The 23,610-nt window shown below is 42.6% G+C and overlaps 1 protein-coding gene across 1 annotated transcript in view; it reads left to right on the top strand.

Annotated features, from left to right (window-relative positions):
* Positions 1-6,699: 6,699 nt before the first annotated feature.
* The window catches only part of flrt2 (fibronectin leucine rich transmembrane protein 2), a 41,354-nt gene continuing 24,443 nt past the window's right edge, over positions 6,700-23,610 (top strand). The window contains exon 1 of the mRNA XM_076756425.1: positions 6,700-6,896. The gene's annotated coding sequence lies outside the window, so the exon portion shown is untranslated. The remainder of the gene's footprint in view (positions 6,897-23,610) is intronic.

Genomic DNA, 23,610 nt, shown 5'->3' with positions numbered 1-23,610 from the left:
ACTAATATTGACTCACACATGATTGTGTACCAAGTAGGATTCATAATAGCCTGAATGAGGGCACATATACTAGATAAAGGAAAATTAATGAGTGCAGTAGAGGCCAGTTGGAGTTAGGGCCTGCTCCCCATCCCTTTCCTTAGTAACAGTGGCCTTATGGTAAACACAGGAATTATTTTAGTTCATAACATGGTGCACATTTGTATGAGCCATTAAATCACTCCTCAAAGCAATAATTGAATCATTCATGCTGCTAAGAGTGTTTTTCTTGGACAAATTCCCTTCCGTTTTCCTCTTTTGGACTGATAACACAGCCGGGGCTCGGCTTTATGATGATTCACTGCGATTAACCTGCATCTCCAAAAGGTTAGACGAACACTGCTGCCATAACCTTATTTGACACACTATACACCTCCTCTGGTGCACCCAAGGTGTGCCAATGAATATTTCACTAAGTCAAAATGGATATTATTCCCGAGTCAGACATGCTGGCACAGGCTGCAGTGCTACAGGTGGGGCATTAGTGCCAGGCACGCTCAGAGCACAGGGGTAATGTATCGAGACATTATGGGCTCGGGTCACTTCAGTTTTTTTGGGGTTTTTTTTCTGTTCTGATAAGAGAAGGCTGCATTTGGAAGATTTAGCTGCAGTTAAAGAGGACTTCAGAAAGAGTATGGCAGCTTTTGCACGGATACCGTGCCACCTTTAGCTCTAACACATGGATGCAACACCATCAGTTTAGACCTACATCACTGGACATTTGCTCAAGTTTTGACTGATTTCAGATGTGGACACTGTGCTAGGCTTAGCATACTATCTGGCTTGGCTACTAGTTTCCCTCTTAAGGACTGTACAGACCTGAACTGCACTATGTTTATAGAGATTTTTAGCACTCACAATCACATCCATTCATCCAACCTGTTTATATTGGATTAAAAATATGCTATAGTGAGCATTCAAACACTGACTTCAAGCTGAACTGCAGGTTACTCAGATTCTAGCTCCAGCTGCTTATGTGTCATCCGGAAGGTTTTAGGCAATAGAGTCCTCACATAGCTCATCAAAAGATAAGCTCCTCTTACAATTCTTGTATTTCAGCTGAGACCTCTCTTCTCACAATTATAAAGCCAAGCATAAGAATTGCCTTTAACCAGTCACTGTACAAATACTTTGACGTAAGCCCTGCATGAAGGAGCTTACTTCTTCCCCCAGCAGTATTTAATGAAAGAGAATGCACAAAGGAAATGTGACACTGTGCTTTTATATAAACCTCTGAAAAATCAACGCATGCTTAACAAGTGATAACATTGGACTTGGTAAACTGTGTAGCCATGATCTTATAAGGCTGTGTAAAGCACAGCAGCCATTATTTGGACATGAGACACATTATCCTTAGCTGTCAGCTCCGAATTTGCAGCGAGCCCTGTTCATTCACTCTTCCCTTTCACTCCCATTCATGACATTACTTCTTATCGTACAGTATCCATCTCCTTTCATGTCTCTCCTCAGGGACCAAACCAGTAAAATAAGTAATATGCCGTGCATCAAATGTGGTTCTGCCCATTTATTTTCCAGAAGACTATGTCAGTCAGGCTCAAAAGTAATGAGCCAACACCGCTGGTAAAGACATTTGCAAAGTAAATAAGGCCTCCTCTCTGACACCGCAAATGTATGTCCATGACTGCTGTCACCATGGTGCCGCCTGTCAGCATCGTCACCAGTGTCGTCATGGCAGCATGAGCTGATGATAATCTTTTCTGCGGGTGTGACAGTTTGTGGTCGGGCAGAGTGGGAACTCCAGGAGCAGGGGAGTGGTAAATGTGTCAGTCAGCTACTGTTCAGGCAAAGGACCAGGACGCAGTCAGAGGGCAGGGGATGGATCTGAAAGAAAGAAGTCTATTTTTACTTTTTCACAAGCTTGTAGCTCAGATATTTATTTTCCTTCTCTCGCTTTCCTTTTTTAGCCATAGCAACATGGCTCTGGGTGCGGCAGTGCAGGTTGGTTGGTCGGTCCACCACCTTTGTCTCAACAGAAACAATGTGGCACAGGAGAGCAGCAGAGCAGCACATTTCACATTAGAGTAAATCAATCAAATCAATGAGTATCCATGATCCTGTATTAAAAAGATCCAATTAATTCATTCAGCGCCAATTAATGTAGCCTATGCTCCCAAACCCTGCATAACCATTATTACATTATTACTTGGCAAAACTCAATATGCACAGAATGAAGCTGGCAAACAACCACATGCTACAAAGACAGAGCCAGTCCAGCTACGCAACACGTCTCGTCCACGTCCCATATACTTTGGCCGTTAGTCTTGGAGGAGACATGAGCTTATTTTATTCACCCAGAGAGGTAACATTGTGTTATAAAACAAGAGTCCCTTGTAAGCCATGGATAGTGATCAGCTGGTGTTCTGGAGCAGCCGTGGAAGAAAATGAAAGACATTTTTCTTTCCTCCACCGTGCTATTTGTTCAGTTTGGTCTGCTTGTCTCTCTTGGGGGGAACCAGAGCTGAGCATGGGACACATCTGGGACTGGACAGGTCTGGACTGGTCTAAATGTGTGTGTGTGTGTTGGATGGGGGGTACCCACTGCAGTGCAGACTGGGTGCTGGAGAGAATCATAACTGTTTTCTTTTTCAAAAGCGTGCCCTGAGCAGGTTTACATTGTCGCTGTGCCATATGCTCTACCAAGGAAATGGGCTTTATTAATACGTTTAAGAGCACGTCAGGCTTTGGTGACTTATGGGCTATGTAAGCCAATGTGAAGGTGCATTGTCGGCAACTTTTCACAAGTAAAAGGGGGAAAAAAAAGAAGGAAAGAAAAACATTCTCTGGGGGCCTCTGTGGAACAGGGGACCGACCGGTTTCAGGCCTGTCACGGGGGAGAGGGCTGTTTCAGCCAAGCCTCTGCGTTCCAGGTGTTGCTTTTTAATTGGCAATTCCGCGAGCAATAAAGCATTTCACTTACTTTCGCTTGTAAAGTGCTTTCATTCCATCTCCAAATGATGTAATTACCCCGCCGTCCCAGGCGAGAGGGCGGCAGGAGAGGAGAGGCGTTTGCTCTCCGTGCAGCCTGCTCTCTCAGCAAGAAGCCTGGTGAAGGCTTTCCTGGAGTATGTTTTCATTTAGGAATCCAAACACCATAAAGTGAGGTAGTCGTTCGCACAATAAACCTACGCTTTAATTTCATTTCAAGCTCCCCTTGCTCTGTGTGTCTAATATTTGTGAAAATATGAAAAAAACGTAGGTTAGTTCTCTTTGATGTATGAGGGGCAGCGGGGGTTGTTCTTTGTTCCTGGGAACAGATGGCGATTGATTTTGTTTGTTCAACATTAATCTTTTCGGGGCTTTCATAAAGCCACAGGAACATATTTTTGTTTTCATCATAGCTGGAGATCGACGTCTTTAAAAGAGTATGCTCGGTGTTTGAATACGTTTTTGCTTTTATTTGTGCTCTAACACAGTTCTTGTTCACAACTTCACCCGCCGATCCAAGGCCAATGCAAATAAGTTTGAAATCCTCACCGCACGTCACCTTCGCAGGAGCCTGTTTCTCAGGTAGAGGACGAGAGGTTTACAATTACTCATATGCTAATGAAGTCAGCTAAACCGCGACGTGATGTTATCATTTGAAATTTTGTGGCAAGGGGAGACTTTAAAAAACTTATTTTCCTGTTTATGTAGTGCGGAGTTCCCTCTGAGACACAAAAAGGTCAAAACCAAAGCCAAGTGTCTGTCAGCCAAGCGTGCGGAGACTGTAACACTAACCTGAAGTCATTTGACTAAAACGGATCTCATGATCCACCTGAGGATTGTGAACCCTCAAGAACAAGTTCAGCCTGTCAGTTTGTGGCATGGAGCGAGCTCAGAAACATAAACTCCATTTGATCAACTTCACCTAGCGATAGATGGATTCCACTGAAGCCGTATGCCCAAATAACTCAGCGTGGATGTAACAACACACAGGAGAAAGTCGGAGGGAAAACATTCTTTTTCGCACAAGGCCTACCTGGCAACGCTTTTGCATATCAGACCTCCCCAGAGCCTGTCAGTATTCCAGCAGTGGCGACATTGCCAAAAAACACAAAAACAAGCTGTTCGCTATCACTGTCGTTCCCATGGGAACAGGCCCGCAGAGGGTGTGCCCGCTCTGACACTCATCTGCACAAACAGTACGCGAGCCTACTCCCCAGCATGCTACACAGACCAGGACGAGGTAGAGAGGTGGAGAGTGCTGCACCGCTCCACCACCCCCAGCCTCTTTCTGCAAGTATCGGGGCCTCTTACAGAACCCTGCTATCAGTGTAAGCGATTAGCTGGCCCCGCTTGTGAAAAGTGCCACAAGGGGAAAAAGGATCAAGATTCCTGAGATGTTGGGCCTGCAGTGCTCATTCGCACACTTCCTCTCTTTAATAAAGACCACACATTCCCGGCGGCTGGAGCGACGCCGGGCCGACAGGGCTGCAGTTCAAAGCTGGCCAGAGCTGCAGAGGAGGGGGAGAGACGTCAACAGCGGAGCGCGGACTGGCAAAACAATCAACAAATAAACGCCAGGCTGTGGCTTCAATTACCCACACGTATTTTTGTTAGGCTGCGGTGCGAGAGAGGGAAAGTCAGTTTGACGACGGCATCTGTGAAGGCATCGCATTGGTCTCTGCCTGTTTTTTGGTAATTGGCTGGTGCTGTCATCTTAGCCATCAGTGGGAACGAGCATCCCTTCATCACACCTCTGCATGCTGCACCTCCACAGGTGGCACAAACACCATGTAATTAGAATGGTGTGTACCTGCAATTTTTTTTTTTTTTTTTTTGGATGACTTTATGGGGCTGCACGCAAATGCACCACAAAACAGGTGCCAATGAGAGGTAACAGTTGTGTATTTATATATCAAGCTCTAAATTAAACTGTATGGTCAAAAAAATCACAGACAGAAAATATATATACTGTATGCTGAATTTTTTTTTGTACATAAATATGGATTTTAAAAAGAAATCATTGAGGAGGCAGCCTGGGAATCTGAAGGCCTGACTATAAAAAATGTATGACATATGATGCAGTCCTACATAAAAAAGCCGCAGTGCCTTGAAGAACTGAATTAAAGGGTCACTTCACCCAAATGACAAAAGAACATGTTTTCACTTGAGACGTCAGTCATATTTGTATTGCATATATTGGAAACATTTCCTAGTATAATGCTCTTCAAACACACTGCACAGGCACCTTTCATTCAGTTTAACAAGGCTACAGATGCTGCCTACCTTGCCAGCTAACTAGATAGGTTGGCATTATAAGCTTGCATATTATTCAGTGTTACACTGCAGAGCCAGTGTTAACAGAAGGAGCTAGCAGGGTAATTCAGAGTTATCTTGGCAGCATTCTGATTTTAAAAATGTTCTACAAAGGAAAATAAACACACACACATTAACTGTGAGGAGCAAGCACAAACAGTGTCAAGCAGTCTGGTTGCTGTTGCCAGCAGGATGGAGCTAACATTAGGTAGCTGCCAGCTGTTGTGCACGGAAAGGTGAGGGGGCAGGGATAAGTGACAACAGCGCTGTCATGAGGAGTGACACTATTAAAGAAAAAAGACTTTTGAGAAGGAACGGAATAAAAACGAAATCCAACATAACCCCGAGGCTCCATGAAGGGGCTCCTCATTGAACATTGTTAGCTGTTTCCTTCAGGCTGTGGATGCCTGTATGAGGTCTGCCGTTCAGAACCACCTTGAAAATCTCTTCCTATTCTGTCTTCTTGTCGAGGCTTTCACTGTTGCTGATGTCTGTGATACATTCTTACTTTTAGTGGATTCAGTTTTTAAACTGCATTTCATCGAATTATTTCCATTTTACTCCTCATGACTGGAAATGACCTTGTGACAGTCTGTCTGTCTGCACTGAAAATAAAATCATGATTATTCGTGTGACGTGGTCATCCTCGTTAGTTATGTATGTGTTTTTACTGTTTAATTCATATCTGTGACCCGAGACTAAAATGTGACAACAACAACTCCACAAAAGAAAAAAAAGAAGCTTTCTTCCCCAGAGGAAAACAACCCGCTCTCTAAGTGAGCAATAAATCTAGCACTTAGGAGAGGTTGTCCGTGTGTGTGTGTGTGTGTATTTGAGCGTGTAAATGTACTCAGTGTCCTCAAGTCCACAGCCTCCAGAGCTGTCAAACGCTGCCTGGCCCCGCAACTTCCGTAACCCGTGACCCCTATAACTCCTGTTTTGTTCTCGCCACTCCAGGCCCCTCAGATATCCCTCCACTGGAACTCCCCCAGATGACAGACACCCCTCTCCTCTCTGTTCCTACACACCACCCCGGTAGCCTTTGACCTCCCCAGCACCTCTGCCTCTCTGTGCGACTGCCCTTGCATTCCAGCAAAGGCGCTGAAACCTGAGCAGGCGGTGAGCTCATCGCTGGGCCACGGAATCAAGAGTTAAATGATACCAAAAAACAGAGGGAGAAGAGAAAAGGGAGAGAGAAGGGGGAGAGGCAGCCGTCAGTGCAGGACAGGTCTGGAACTGGTTCTGTGTGTCTGCTAGCCGGGGCTCTTCAGGGGTTAAGTTACACCAGAGAAAGCGACGAGGAAGAGGAAGAAGAAACTGCTGGCGTCTTTGAATTCTCTCTGCTTTTGTCTGTCTCATTTTCGCCCTCTCGCTGTCTCTCAGCGGCCTGACTGACTGGTGCCTGCAGTTTCCTCTTGACACACTCCAGCAAGCCCGCCGCCCTCCATCCGCGCTTTCAAGTTAACGAGCCCCGTCGGTCTCGTCCTCGTGTCTGGAAGGCTGGGATGTGAGTGTAATGCCGTGGGGTCGCGCTCTCCCCTCTGTCTGCGTCTCTGTTCTTCTCTGACCCTGCCATGACCACCAAGTGTCCAGAGATGGTAAGTGTCCCTCTTTAAATTGTCTGCCAGTGTGTGGATTTGTGTGCGTAGGCTGGGGGATTGCATGGATTTATCTGTGTTGAAAAGTGCAAAAGATAGCAGGCAAAAAAAAAAAAAAAAAAAAAAAAAGCTGCTCCCCAAATGTCACATCTCGGAATCATTGTGATTCATGTCTCATATTGTGATGAGTGCCATTAAGACGCTTCATCACTGCAAACATAATTAAACCAATCAGTGTTTCTCTCAAGCTGAGTTCTGAGGATAACTACAGTAAGTTAGAAAAGGGGGCTTTTTAGCCAAGAGCTCCTCCAGCTGAAAGCAAAGATCAACTTTTAAAAGTTTTAAGAGCGCCATTAGATAAACCTTTCATCCATGTATTATTCATGGCTGCCATGTTTCTTTCTAGTTCACTGCCTGTTGTTCACCGTGCCTCTTTCTGACCTTGTGCACTTGTCTTGTCGACCTTTGGGGTGACAAATCCCTTTAAAACAAAGTTTTAAACAGGGTGATGATTTTAATGGTTGACCCACAGGAGACTGTAAGTAAAAGGCTGAGTACACATTATTTGAAAGAAAAAAAACACATGATAAGAGAGTGCATTCGCATCCTCAGGGGTTGTTTTTTTTTAAAATTCAACACAGCATAAGGGCCAGTTTACAGTCTCGAATCTGCCACCTGCACTTCCTTTCAGAGCAGAAAGCAATTTAAAATAATTGTGAACGTTTCCAGCAATAACTTTTAAAAACGTCTGAGGTGAAACAGTAACAATTATCTCGAACATCTTTTGCAATGGTCTCATTATTTAAATGGGTGTGAAGTGCTCCATTGCTCCTCACAGGTAAATACACCGCACTTCTTGGGAAATAATGACATCTCTATGATCAAAAGCTTTCTCTTTTCTTTTCTTTTCTTTTTTTTTTTTGCCCTGCATGCACTTGATTTACAAAGCTGTGCTATTCACAGCTTTTACTTAACACACCGCCAGCATGCCAAATCCCAGAGCCTGACTACCAATGGGCGTGATTAATGAGTAAACATTACAACTTGTGGAGAATAACAGCACATATCTCGCCAGCCTTGACATGTAACTTCTTAAATTTCAGTTCACAAATTCACATTATTCTGTATTGTCAAGCACTTTTTAAGGCTTTTCTCTTTTTAGTACTTTTTTTAATGTTGCTTCCTGCAAAGAACAAAATGATTGAAATGATTCCTGGTCCAAAATGATTGGTACAAAGTGATTTGCACATACAGTACACCCAATAGCAAGGAAGTCAAGGGTCATAGCTGTAGTGTGTTGTAAGAATACATCAGTGGCTCCCGACACTTTTTGTCTGATGTGCCCATCGTCCCTGCCAGGTGAGCTAAAGTACCCCCTCATCAACTCCAACCATCATGTGCTTAATGTGTTGCTTTCAGCTGATTTTAAAGTGGATGTTAAGTAACACTACATATATTTTTTTTTTCATTCAACTGAATTGCCAGTGTTTAATTTGCCATCTACCAACACGGAATCTGTTCCAACCGTTTCTCTGTTACTTTTAACTGCTTATTTCAGCCATTAGTTTTCGCTAACTGCTTCAACTATTTATCCATCACGTTTATGTAAGAGCATGTGTCGTCTAAAAGTGCTCGTCATGAAGTTAGAATGGCCCCCGTTCATATATATTTAACTGATGGATTAATATATAAGCAGTATTTTAATGTTGTAGCTGGTCAAGGTGCAGCTGTTTTAATTGCTTTATATATTCAAGTAGTTGTCATTTTTCAAGCAGAAATGCAGACCAATCTGTGTTTGCAGCTTCTCCACTGTGATGATTTCTCTGCTTAGATCAGTGTCAACTGAATGTGTGACCATTGTACAGTCAGAAGAACACATTCAAAGACATCACTATGAGCTCTTTTTCACTATTCTCAGATGTTTAACACACCAGTAGATTAACTGACGAATTAAGAAAATGAGAAAAATCAGACTGATCTGTAAAGAACGGTAGCCAGAGCTGTCAGATAAATGAGGTGGCGTACAACATTTCTTTCTTAAATGCAGTGGAGTAGAAGGTCTGACGTATGAGCCTAACTGAGGTGACATACCCCAATCTTTCCAAATCACTGCAAATTTCATGCATCATCATTCATGCATCAGCTCTGAAGGTATGTCACTGAAGTGTCAGAGCAGCTGACGGCTCAACATGCACCTTTTTGGAGCATAGGGGTTGAAGTGTTGAAAAAGAGCTACTTCACCTATAATTGCTTTAGGGGACAGGCAGGTAGTCAGAAATGGTTTTATATAGAAGTCCATGAATGAGCGTATTTGACAGCTGGAATGTGTTTTTGTACGGCGGCGGGGGAAGAAAGAGGCACTGATTCAAGCCTCTGTTTTAAGCTGTCAATTTAAAGACATTTAATATCCAGATTTTACATCGTTATTTTGACAACAAGAATGACTCACTGTGTCTGAATCTATCAGAAATAAATTATAAAGACACGAAAACAGAAAGATAAGAATAAAAAAAAGCAATATTTTTTTTGTAGAATTCTTGGCTTTTGATTCAAAACTGTTCTTTTATATTAATTTCTTAGTCCGACTCACTGGAATTAATCAGGATATTGAATCAATCTTCCGACAAGCGTGATCCCACTGTACAATAGAGTCAGCTGAGCGCAGCAGCGGACTGAGGCCATGAATCAGACGTTGTCTGGCTCTGGACATGGCCTGAGGGCAGAGCTCAGATATGCAGCGAGGGAGCAGAAGGAGGCTAAAAGGGGAGCGCGAGGAGAGCGTTGAGAAAGATCCGAGGGTGAGGAGGGGGAGACAAAGACAGCGAGAGTAGACCATAGACTGCTTCTCTGGCCAAATGGGAGGTCCAGCACAAGGACAGGCTTGTTCTTGCGCTGCCTCACTGTTCTCTGGGCATGTAGCAGGAGGACATGGCCTCCCATGGATGAAAGAAAAATAGACTCAAATACCAGAGGATAATGTGATTACAGGCAAATAGGAAAATGAGGGTTAATTGGAGTTAAGTGTCTATAAAAAACGACCCTATATATATATATGTATATATATATACATCTGCTACATTCTGCCAATTCTTGCTGCGTCCTTTAAAGTAAACACATAACTCAATATTTCAGAAAGAATGTTGCACATGTATATTTCCTGAAGTCAATACCTTGAAATTTGGAGAGCAATCATTAGATTATCGTCACTGGTTTAGACATGTGATTAGAATAACATGAGGCCCAATGTAAAAAACATGAAGCTGCCACAGTGACTTTGCCACAAGTGTCTCACATGCGTCTGGAGGTCGAAAAGGAGCGATTCAACACCACTCATGATAAATCCCAGCAGTGGCTGTTTTCATCAAACCCTCATAATCTCCCACTCGTGACCATTCACGGCCTGTTTATGTTGGACCTGTCATTCAGACAGACAGACTGCGCTCGCTAAGGTAAAAATGCGACAAACCTGACCTCTAAAAGACGACCAGAGCCAAACACGGGAGGAAAAAATGACTTCTTTTTGCCATACTTCAGCTTCCTAGATGCCTTTTCTGGCAAGAACATTGACATTGACGGCGCCACGGTAAATGTGTCTCAACATCAGAGGTGACAAATGATTTTTTTTATTCAAAAGAATCACTCAACATTTACCGGCACCTTTGATTGTTCTTTGCAGAGCAGGATAAAAGGAAAATCACATCTTTGATTGCTGCGGTAACAATGTTCTGAAAACGCTGTGCAATTCAAACCACTTAGGGATGAAGAAAGCCCATAAACATTCAAAACAGCCATTTAAACCTGGCTCGCATGCCCTTCTGTATGGAAAAGGCCCAGAGACTGCCACTCTGTAAATAACAAACTGCATTATTAAACTGGCACTTAATTGGGTTGGTTTGAAATTTGCTTTACAATATGAGTAGCGGAAGACGAGAGTGTAACAAGTGAGCATGACTGAAATAAAATCCAACTGAAATTGAACCCCCCTTTTTTTTGCTAAGAAATCAGTGTATGTTTCCTGTTTTGCTATTTTGTCAAAAATTTACCTACAGTGGCAAAAAATATCTGAATTGCAGGAACAATTTGGTAGATACAAAACAGGATTTTGCAACACTTCCTCTGAAGACAACATCTAAAGTGCTCTAATCTAATATAATCTAATCTAAAGTGGGCATTCAGAGTGAATTATTATGCCTTCATAAAGCTTCCTGATGACGCTCAAGGACATAAGTAATACTTTATGATGCACTATATCAGCAGTTAAAACATTCTAGATGTGATTTATGACAAGTTACAACTTTAAGTGTCTTGGATGATCTTGACTAAACCAGACGCTGCTTATAATGCATTAAATGACTGCTTATACGCACCTATACACACACACACCTCAGCAATCAATGGTGGTAAGGACTCGCAGTATGCTATAACAGTAGTATCATAAGTTATTATTGAACCAACACTATGCTGAAAAAGGAGGGACCCACATCCTGTAGCAGTCCTCTGTAGGCTCTGCAGGGCTGTGGCGTGCTTCGGTCAGTCGTACGCCATGTTTGACAGCACGTCTCCTAGCAGCACTGACTCTCAAATGTCAGTTAACAGCTGCCATAATGCCTACACAGAGGTTTGAACCCGACCTGTTATTGGTATTATGTTCTTTTGATAAAAAATGCTAAGTTATGCACTATAGTCACAGTATCGTCACAGTTTAAATGTCCTTACACTGAAGGTGAGGATGCTTGAAATTCCTTAAAAACGCTAACTTATCATCACAAAGAACATGCAAACGCGTCATGCCATTTTGAGAAACACAGCGCTGCGTATGACTGAGCGGGCTGACGCACAGTGTTTTACGGCCTGTAAGCTGGGCCATTCGTGTTTGCTTTGGAGCCTTCTGAAAGCAGCCAAAAAGCAAAGGCGAATGCCAGCCGGAGCAGCTGCCAGCACACAGCCCAGAACCCCGCTCCTCCATTCTCTCGTCCAGCCACACTGAACTTTTAGGAGGTTTTTACGCTGCCGACGCAGTTTGGACCCAATCAACCCCTCCAACCTCACCTCCACCCTCATCTTTCCCCCTTATCTTAAATTTTATGTTCACACCTCATAAAAACTCAATTTGTCTGCTCAGTCTGATCTTTAGGGCTGAAATCCTTTTTGTCGTTTACAAGCGATGGTGCAGTTTGTGCTCAGGCACTGTGAATCTATCAGGATTAATTTCAGTGGTAACGACGCTGCTGCACATACGGTGAGCATTTTTCTAGAGCGAAACCAAAACAAGCTGCAGATGTGACAAAGCATGGAGACACATGCTTTCACACTTTAACACCACAGTGGTAATGTCGCACAGGCAGCATCAAAGACGAGGACGGTTCATCTGTGCAGCCATGTTTCATGTGGCAGGAGGGGAGGAAAGTGACTCTGTACCGTGTTGAGTATTTCCATTTTCTGTTACTTTCTACTTTTCCTCCACTACATGTCAGAGGGGGATCTTTTGCTTTTGAATCCACTTCATTTACATGACAGATATAGTTGCTTTTCAGATTAAGATCACAGCAGTTTTGGCTTACAAAAACACATTTCCTCGTCGGGGCTATCGCGTTTCAGACATCCATGAGCTGTCAGCAGTTTCAACAAAGAGTGGCTCTAACTGTTAAGATGGTTTCATTTAAATAAGTGATCGAATTAGAGAAAAGGGCACAGCAGAATAGAGCAAAATGTGTGGTTACAAACACTTAAAATCTACTCTAGGGCTTTTTTTTTTTAGACATTTGAGAACGTCACATCATCATCAGCGTCGTTTTGTACAGTTATGTGACCCATTTAAAGACACAGCAAATGAAAAATACACTTTTCTTTCTCCTTGTAAAATGTAAAAAATATTCCAATGACTCATCTTGAACAAGTAATCATTTATCCAGATGAATGTAATTTCAGTTATCCTCACCCATCATTTAAAACTTGAGTGTTAGCTCATGGTACCGTAGTGGATCATTATCATATTGAGAGGTGTGTGTTTGCATGTCAGCTGGCAAAATCTTTGTTTACATTCTGAAGAATGTGGTTGAATTTTTAAGACAACACACACACATTCACCGCTCAGATTTATTTTGTGATCCTTAGGTTGGAAACCACTGAACTAAACTGTAAAAAAAAGGTGATTAAAAGTAGCTCCACCTCAACCAGCTATGACAATAACATGCATGTAATAACATCACTATAAAAAAAATCTAACAATGTCATCTATAATAGTGAATAAGCCACAGTATTTTTGATGCTTTAAATACATTTTACCAATAAAGCATCTGAACATTTAGTGACTGTAAATAGGCTTTTGAATGCATTCTCATGTTATTACACTGGCACTTCCACTTAAGGTCCAAGTGCTTCTTCCACCAGCGGTCACAGCCAGATGTGATGTCACCATCATATGTTCTGCATTACGCTTTGTGAGTGACGTAAAGGACAGTTTCAAATCTGATTTGAGAGGCTCGGCTAAGCCATTTAAAATTTCATTTGAGTCAGATTTCAAACCGCCTACAGTCAGGCTTCTACGTGTTTCTTGCCATCCACACATGATAAAGGCAATCTGATTCCAATCTGGATATGGCAAAAACCTGATTTCGGCTGCCAGTCCGAACGTAACCTTAATGTCTGTCTTTACTCATATTCTCTGTTTCTCTCGGTCTCCTCTTTATCTCCCCTGCGTATCTTTCTATAACCCTTTCCACGCTCTCTTCTCTCTCTTTCTCTCAACAGACTCAGTCAGTTTTGTTGTTGCAATACCTAAACTTATCACTCAGGAATGCAGGTTGGATCAAAGGTCTAGTCAATGCAATACACCAGCTACACTTCCAAACTGTGCACCATACAGGCATTATGCAACTCCCTGGACTTCCTGTTATTGCTCACCTTAAGGTTTTTCTTTATTAAACCTCCTCAACCACCATAAGATCCACTGCATAATATCATGAAATGAAATCATCCTTTCATAAGGGAACAAATTTAATCTTCCTGTTTATATGTACTGCTTTAATACCAGCTGATACATGATTCATTCTCAATAAAGCAGTTCAGAACATGCCTGTCCAGACTGAGGCTTCCCTAACTGTCCTGCTTTCAGTCAGACAGCCTCTGTTGACGGCCAGGCTTTGACAGCCCTCACTGGAGAGCCTGAATATGTGTGCATGTTCACTTCTCTTTGGATATATGTCTCCTAGTTTTGTGTAGGTTCATTTCACCTGTCTCCACGAATGTGTTTTTCCCTTCTCCTTCCTGTTTACTTCATGTCTCTGTGTCGTAGGGACGATCTTCTCTTCTGGCACTCGACACCATTATTTTCCTATTTTGCATGTCGCTTGCTGAGTTAGCTCACGCTGTCAGCTGCCTGCTGAGTGATGCATTCCACTCTATCTCAAAAGCTTCACAGTAATTGCTGGGTAATTGTTTGTCCAGTAACGCGGCACGCAAGCGCTTGATCTCTCCTTGAATTTTTGCCGAAATAATCCAGAAATCAGAGATCTCTACCTTGTGGCAGGATATTATCACATGTTTTCAAAGCCAATTATTCAAATAACCTGGATTGTATTGAAACAGGGAGGAATAATCCCTCCCAGGTGACGTACACTTTTCACTTTGTTTTAAGAAAAATAATCTTTCTTGACTACAACAGCCTTTGGCAGGTATCCAGCTCAGCCACATTCCATTTTCACATGACCTTCTCACAGACCTGGCCTGGAGCGAGAGCCACACCGTCCTTCCCCAACCAAACCTCTGTTTCACTGGCCTAGATATTTCAAGACCTGCTTATCTTTTCCTCTTCTCCTTCTGCCTCTTCGTCCTCCTCCCCCTCCTCCTCCTCCTCCTCCTCCTCAGTGTTTACAAGTTTGACTCAACTCCAGATATGCAATTGGCTAGTAAATTTCGTTTATGTGTATTTACAGGTTTGTTTTACAAGGACAAATACACCCCCGCTCAAACACTAGAAGCCTTTGAAATCTATCATTGCGTTGAGGTCGTGTCAGGTATTATTCAGTGTGGCTGTAGCAGGTTTGAACAGCAGATGTTATGTTTAGACAGTTTTAATGTTAGGAATGCATCAACTAGTGGACTTTTTAACTGCTTAGCTGCTTAAAGGATTAGCTCCACACTTGTGGAAATACACTTGTTTGCTTTCTACTGTAACCACCAGCAGCTGGTTCACTTAGCTTAGCAGAAAGACTGGAAACTGGAGCAAACAGTTAGCCCGGCTCTGTGGGATGCTGACAAATCTGCTTACCACCACCTTTAATGAGCACATTATATCTCCCTGGTGTGAAAATGACAATTAGTGGTTTTTCAGGCGATTATGTGTGTGACAAATTGTTGCTTTTATGCTTCAGTTTTGGTGCAGATTAAATAAACAATGTGTTAATATGGTGGCTGTTTTTTTTTTTGTTTTTTTTTATACTTTGGATGTAGCCGGGCTTGCTGTTTCCTACCTTTATGCTAAGCTAAGCCAATCAGTTTCTGGCTGTAGTTTAATATTTATCCTGCAGATATGAGGGTGGTATTGCGACCTCTGGTAACTCAAAGAAAAGGCAATATCCCAAAATGTTGAACTATTCTTCTTCTTCTATTCTTCAGAGGATTTGCAGCTTCTCTGTTTTCTACAAATGTAAATGAAATATGTCAATCTATATAATTTAATATCCAGTACCTGAAGTTTGCCATTTTCTTCTCTCAGACATTTTTGTAGATTAAGGGATTCGTAACTCTAACTCCAACAGATAACTAGATAATGAAAATAATCATTATTTCCAACCCCATAATCAACACTGACTGCCCCAGCAACGCTCTATCTGTTCTGAAGTTCCTGGCCTGAGATTTTATTGACTTTCTGAACAACAGAGGAAGGCTGTGAAGCTAGCTTCTAAAGCAGGAAATGGAATTGGCTTTTGCAAATGATGGTGTGTGTGTGTGTGTGTGTGTGTGTGTTTGTATTAAGGAGTCAGAGAGACAGAGCCATGCAGCACTTTAATATCCCCAATAACGCTGGAGAGACGGGGCATCTGTTTGAGGATCCCACATCAAACGAGACGGCATGTCAGCGGAGGGTTATGCATATATTTCCCCTGCTCGTCCCGTCCAACAGGAACAGGCAGGCGTACAGGGAGAGCTGATGAGGGGAAGGAGATACACTTTTGATCAAAACTAAAAAGTAAGGAAAGAGGAAACCAAACAGACAGGATACATGAGTAAATACATACATACAGAGTCAATACAGCTACAAGGGAAACTTGCAAATCAATTACGTTATCAAGGCTTGGCGCTGTGTTCTTTTTCTGTGGTGGTGCAGGCGGGGATGTTGTTTTCCTGCGAGGGCATCTGGAGGAGATTAGGGTCCAACCTGACACTGCAGCCCCGTGAAACATGACTCAGGGATGAATGGAGGCTTTTAGACCAGTGTCTGTCTTCCCACACGTTGTTCTGCTATTCTTTATTTGTCCGTCACCCAATAAAACACGCACGGCGTTATCTGATACCCTCGCGCCCGTCGAGCAAACAAGATTCTGCCAATCTCATTCGCTTCCTCCTTCTTTTAAAAAACAAGCCATTGTTGGGGCTTTTTCGCGTAAGGTGTTTTTTATCATGTCCGAAAGCAAGGCCTCGGAAAAACAAGATGTCAGCGGCGATATTAATTTCAAATCAGTTGTCCGCGCAGACTATACATCACTGTAAGAGAATGTAATTTGTAAGGTCAGCAAATGTCGGCTTTTTTCTCTTGTAAAAGCAACGAAGCAGAGCAAGAGGAGTGCAGAGCAGGGAGCGTGAGGGAATGTAACAGAATAACAGCAGTTTAGGCCCAGCCAAGACCGAATTACCTGCAAAAAGAAGTCCGCATTCAGGGCCTTTGTTTTGATATGGTCTACACAGCTGCGAGTTGGACTCTTATTAGCTTCGGCCTGCGTTTCCACTTGTGGTTGAGACGAAGCCCTCTGACAGCCTTTATCCAGTTACGTCTGGGCCCCGGCGCTCTGGGGAGCTCGCATTTGCTCCTCCGTTATGGGGGCAGAGGGGGACTAATGCATGTCACCGATGCCACCTGCAGTTAGAGCAAACAGAGCTGACCGCCACTCAGCTGGGCACTAATGCAGCAGAGAAAGAGGGGAGGTAAGAGCATTACGGCTGTGTTACTGCGTCGACTAACCCAGGTCACATAGCTGAAGGATATATGCAACACCAATATATTTCAGACATTATGGGAACTTCCCGTGGCTGTTTTATGCTGCAGTCCCGTATCTGCCTGTGAAAGCTGTTTTGTTGCCTCCATAATTGAGGCTGCTGCTGTCAATTGTATTTTTCCATTTTTTATTGGGAGGAAATATGCGAGCTGAGGTAGTGACTCCACATGTTAACGTAGAGGCATATCTGTTGGTTTGACAAATATTTTCTGGGGCCCTGAGCATGTGTGTGTGTGTGTGTGTGTGTGTGTGTGTGTCTGAGAGGCAGAGAGAGATGCAGCAATTGTACATTGTTTTCATTTCTGCAGCGAGCCAAAGGCAAGACTATATGGCGCTGTTCTGTTTGAGAGCATGCCACTGTCCCTGCATGGGTTTCAATTTCAACCCCCTCAGCACATCAGCGACGCAATTGCTTCCTACTGCAATTTATTACAGGCAAATTGAAAGATTCCAAGGTGTGAGTCAGTTTGTGTTGGCTCTGAATGTGCAGGCTGGTTACTTACAATCCTTTCCTCTGTCTCTTTTTCTCCGGCTTGTCCCCCCATCTGGCTTTGCGAGAGCTGAAGTTATTGTAACCAAGTCCTCAGGAAGCAGAAAGACAGAGAGGAAAAAAGGAATTGCTGCTTTTCCAAAGCAAAGAGGGGAGGATGGCAGTGGTCCCATTAGTTGACCCCCAGGCGAGCTCTCTGGAGGCATATAGACTTACCAGCGTCAAAGCATAAGAATATGCACTAGGCAGCATCAAAGCGCAGCATCGGGGCAGCTGATAGCTTGTGGTGACATTGTGCTGTGGGACAGAGCACTCTGCGCCATCATTACCGTGGATCCCTCACTTTGCCTATTTATAATCAATTTTCCATTCTGAAACATGCTGCATCTCTGTCTCCCATATGGTGAAGGAAAGAAAGAGATGAGAGACAAAGAGGAGGAAAGGGGCTGAACAGGGAGCTGGCCGAGTATTGCTAACAAAGAGGAGAAATTATACAACAGGGACTTGCTCGCATAAATGGACCCAGACGTGTAAAAGTAACAGCGGTTTAGTGAGGCCATTTCTTTAAAACCAAAGCTCAGACGAGGAATAAAACGACTCCGTTTGAATTGGGTCATACCTCAGAACAGCCCCCCTTTTAAATTAGCCAGTAAACTGCGTAAAGCCGCATCATTATTTACAACAAGAAGGCCTCATTTACAGGCACAACTATCACCAGGCAGTCAGCGAACATTGTTCTGCTGCTTTCATCCTCTATTTATTATCAGGGGACTTTTTACACTCTGATTACTGTGGGTGTAGTTTTGCAGTTTTTTTTTTCCTCTGTGTGTGTATTGAAAATGCACTCATGAGTGGAATTTGTTTTGCTTTGGTTAAATGTCAAAGAGGCACACTGTCAAGGGAGGCACGCTGCGAAGACATGCACTTTTCAGTATGCCCAGATGAAAAGCAGAAGTGTAGGTGTGTGAGTGTGTGAGTGTGTCTTCTCACTTCTTTCCTGAAAGGATGAGCTGCAGCATTCTTGATGGAGGTGATGAACCCACGTTGCAGTGACATTCTGTCTAAGTGTGTGTCTCTGCGCGCCTGTGGTGTTATGTTTTGTCTTTGACACGCTGATATGTGAAAGGAAGTGGATTTCAGCTCGGGGCCCATGACTGTGACAGGGAAATATGACCAAACACAGAGACAATAGAGGTTAAGTGCTGCCCCCACCCCCACCCCCTCAATCCTAATACCTAACACTCATTCAGGGACACAAGGATGAGGTTTGTGGCCTTGCGGCGCCACTTTACACCCACTTCCCCTGCAGCGACAGTAATAGGCCTAGAAGTGTAACCAGTTTCAAAATTTATGCAGGTTAAAGGAAATGAATGGTGGGACTGACCTTTTTGTTAATCTCTCTCATTTTTCTGCTGCTTCAGGACATCAGACGTGTAGCCCAGAGTGACACCACTGCGCCCTCTGAGGCCTGTAACATTTAATTAATGTTAAAGTAATAATCTGTGACATTTGCTGTTAACTTTGGAGCAGCATGAGAAGGTTTGCTGCATTCGCTGGTGTAAACATGGTTTGACAAGAGGGCCTAGTTCTGGTGCAAGTGATGCAAGTTACTTCTGCTGTCTGTTACGCCCACTACGGTTACACTTACAGCTGTCCAGCAGTGAATTAAAATGACGTGGTCGAACAAACAGTAATAACAGTGGGAGAGAAAATCAATTAGATTAACACAGAATTCACAACTGTGTTTGATTAATTGATTAATAATTAGTCAATTGCAAATATTTGCTGGTTCCACAAACTCAACTATACATACTAAAAGGATCTGCTGCTTTTATTTAGTTATATGATTTTTTTTTTTTTTTTTCATTTTTTTCATAAATGATAATTGATTAATCAGGAATATAACCAGCAGATTCACAAGAAATATATATGTCCCCGATGTAAATCCGCAGCTGCGCTATGTGGAATAGATGAAATCCTCAAAAAAAGATGCAGCAGTGGTTGAAGTCACAGTCGAAGTGCAATTACAGAGGTTGAAATAGCAGTGAAAATGGAAGTGCTGAGAGAGGCTAAAGTTTCAGTTTAAGTGGGAGCACCGAATGACGTTAAGGTGTCAATTTAAATGAAAGCCGTGAGTAAAGTTGAAATATCAGTTGAAGTAAAAGTGCCGGAAAAGGAAATTCAAGCACCGAAAAGAGTTAAAACGGTATTACCTGAGCTGGAGGTGTCAGCTGAGGTGGAAGTCCTGAATGAAATGAATGTCAGTCAATGCAATGTTGAGTGTATAAACGGAGAGATTAACACTTAAAAGCAGTCGGAGGAACTTGTGTATGAGCAGTGAAGGTTGTGTGACGGGAAAAGCTGAAGATTTTTCAGACACTGAAAGAGTTTGAAGTGTTTAAAGTGGAAGCGCTGAGCAGAGAAGAGCAGAGACGTACTGAGAATTAAAAAATAACATCTGAGCTCATAACAATAAGGATTATGACCACTTCTGCCATTTCATCTTGTGTTAGTGACTGTACTTCTGCTGTTTAAGTTTGACACTTTTAACTGAAAAATTCTTCTCAAGACTTCTACTGGAACAGTTCAAAGTAAAGTAGTGAGATTGTTCCTTTGTCACAGTGTGTTGTACAGTCCGATTACACGCTGTGAACGAGAAAGAACTTTCCAGCAGGAGGAACATCAGTTTGTCCCAATCATAATTCGGTAGTTACCAGGAGTGATGAGCTTTGATTGAGCAGACAAAATAATACAACTCGCATACAAAAAAACTCCAAAGTCAGGACAGCAAATCCAGGCAACAAAGACATCACAGTGCTGGACGCATTTGATTGACTGACAAGTGATCTCGGAGGTATTGCAGGGTAAAAACAGTGGCACGTCTTCAAAGACATTACTAAAATAAAAATACAGCAGCAAAAATAAGGATTATTATTTTAAAAAAATCAATCAAAATCCATCAAACATCCCCCCTGACAGGTGGCCTATCATGTGAAACCGGCATAATTTCTGATAGCTGCGAACATCTGGATAGTTTGGAGACCAGATCGAACTTTAAACACAATATGCAAAATGAATCAGCGGAAACTTCTGCTCTGTTAACCTCGCTGGCAATTTAAAGACTAGATGGGTTTGTAATGAAGAAAGTTGCACTGAAGGAAACAACACAAAAACTTGTTTAAAGAGTGAAAATGATTTCATTTCTAATCAGAAAAGGCTTCCAATTGACAGTAACTGGGTTCCACTGTGCAAAATGAAGGAAATCATTTGGAGAAAATAACCACATACGCTTGTGTAAATCTGCTAAATGCTGATGATTAGAAAAATGAGAACATCTCTATGAAGTTCATGAACCTGGCAGCCTTCAGACAGACTTAAAACATCCAGCTCGCTTTACTTCACTGAAAAACAATTAGACAGCTTTGAGGGCACTTAATACGGCAGGACAGCTTCACCACTAATTACTCAGTTATAGGGGACCATTAATATTTTTGACAAGGCGCTCATTATTCATGGATTACATTTGCATTAACAAGGTAGAAACTTGGTAGATTGACAAAGGATTTTTTCCTTTGACTCTCTCCCACAGGACATAAGTTTTAGTTAAAAATGTTCCAGTAATAATGTCAATCTGCAGCGACAGACCCATGTTAATGTTACAGTTTTGGTTGACAAACGTGGAGATGAGCTGAGTGTCAAAGCAGAAAAAGAAGCATCTGCAAACACTCGTTGTGGCCGGGCCTCGTGGACTCAGAGGCCCCCCACACTCTGCCTATACTCTAGAATTATGTGACTGGTTGATGAGTAGTTGTGTCGAGTTGGAAGGTCCTTGGCGAGAGGCCTTGGGCACCACTGGAAGACTATCAGAGTGCAGAGTCATTAGAAATCCCTCATTCTCACTCTGCTGTGTAAACGGCCCGGCGGCCTCCAGCCGAACGAGCCCCGAGGAAGGATCACCTCCGTCTGGTTGAAATTGGATCGTGCACAGAAGAAGGGAGCAGTGGGAGCTGAGCGGGGAGGAAAAAAATGTTATGTGTTCCTATTTATTGACTCTGCTGCAGAGATCACTAAACTGTTTCAAAAACAGTAAAGTTTGGGGAGTTTTTCCCAGAAGCACTGCGGACATTAGGGGAGTGACAAGTTGCCTTCATAAAAGCCTTAAATGACTATGGAGAAAAGAACTCAATTGGAAATGTACTTAAAGCCACATCAGGTCGACAAATTATGTTTTGTTTGTTTTTTTCCTTGCATAGTAGTAGTTAATCCCAGCACAGTACGTCCCTAAGCACAAGCGTATGGCATACTATGCATACTGTTGGAATAACAGTTTAAGATGAGACATATGAATTTGAAAGTTCATATTCCTCAAGTCAGTCCTACATTACTTCAGAGGAAGGTGACTGAAAACAAGAAACCCCTCATTAACAGCAAAAGGGCAAAAACAAACCCGAGCAAAGAAAGGAAGAAACCAAAGTAAAATCTAATTTAATCTGTTTGCTGTGAATGTGAGGCCTGAGAAATGTTCTGTACCTTTCATCTGAATTCAAACATTGCAGCCTGACACTTACAGTTGTCTCAATACTGAATTACTTCCATCTTACTAAAGGCAATTAAATGCTACTTTCTGAATTAAAAAGCAAATTTATTCCACTACTTGTTTCATTACCGTAATTTGTCAAAGCTGCCGTTAAACAACTTCCAAACTTCCACACCCACAGATCTCATCGTCTGTATTTAACATTTCGAAGCAGAAAAGGGTGACGTGACAGTTTAACAAGCCCCCAGCCTTCAGTTAAACAGCTGATGTTAGCGGAGCTTCTGTGACAGCACTCCAGTCGTCATGACCTCACAGTCAGTTTATTCCTAAATATGGGCTAACATTAGCAAACCAGCTAAAGGAGTCCAGCGGCTAACAGTAGCAAGACGCAACATCAGACAACCATGGAGGCGCGTTTCAAGATTCACTCCTTTTTTTGGCTGAGGTTAGCTGACCTCCCTGACCTTTAGCCCCTGCATCAAGCTAACATGACCTGGTGAAGTGAATGCACTGAGATCCCATGACCAAATCAATCCTTTCAGTCAGAAGCTGAACCCACATTGAAGCATTACTTGTACAACTAGCTGTAATGTTGTTGCTGAATTTCAATATGAACACACCTGAGGCGTTACTCCGAAACATTTTAAATATTCACATTACTGTAATTACTAATGCTAATGATGAACATTACCCAGTTCCATAATGATTCTGTCTAATAGATAATAACAATCTAATCTAAATTATGCTTGACACTGATTTTGACTGAAATATGTGTCACATGGCAAAATTGTTCCTGTTGTGTACGTTCAGATTTTACAACAATATAGGCAACAACAGTTAATCTGCCCCGGTGTGATGAGACAGTTTGTTACTGTGGCGATACAGACCACTCAACGCAGCTGGCAAAGAAAGAAGTATTGTCACCTGAATGAGTTGTCCATATAGATACAACACTGTACATTTGATTTATTAGTGAAAAAAAACAGCAGCCTCACCAGACGACGACGAGTCTGTTTGTGTGATCAATCCATTTCATTTCTCTGCTTTTATGTTTACTGTCACCGAGGGACAAATGTGGACATTGGTGCGGCAGCTATCATCTTTTGTCTGGAGTGTAAAGCGACCAAGCATGAATTAAGCTGAAGTTGTAAAACAGAAGCTGTATTTACAACAGTTCAAACTCCACTACCTCCCAGAAACCAGGCTGCAGCTCAAAAACTGATATCATTGCAATGAATCTGTAATTTAATCCCTCATTTACATTAACATGCATTACATCCTCGTGTGACTTTATAATACCACAAAAACTGTGCTTGCAATCATATCAAACCCACATTCATGCTGCAACAATAGAAGTGGAACTGAAATATGCAGGAGCTGCATGTAATTGCCTCCCTCTTAATGTTTAGTTTTTCCTCTTCACTAGAAGAACTAAAACTATGCGTCTCGTAAAAGTGCTCAGCAATGGCAGAA

This window comes from Chaetodon auriga, chromosome 18, assembly GCF_051107435.1.
Source record: "Chaetodon auriga isolate fChaAug3 chromosome 18, fChaAug3.hap1, whole genome shotgun sequence".
NCBI classification, from domain to species: domain Eukaryota; kingdom Metazoa; phylum Chordata; class Actinopteri; order Chaetodontiformes; family Chaetodontidae; genus Chaetodon; species Chaetodon auriga.
This window is presented reverse-complemented; position numbering and strand designations above follow the sequence as displayed.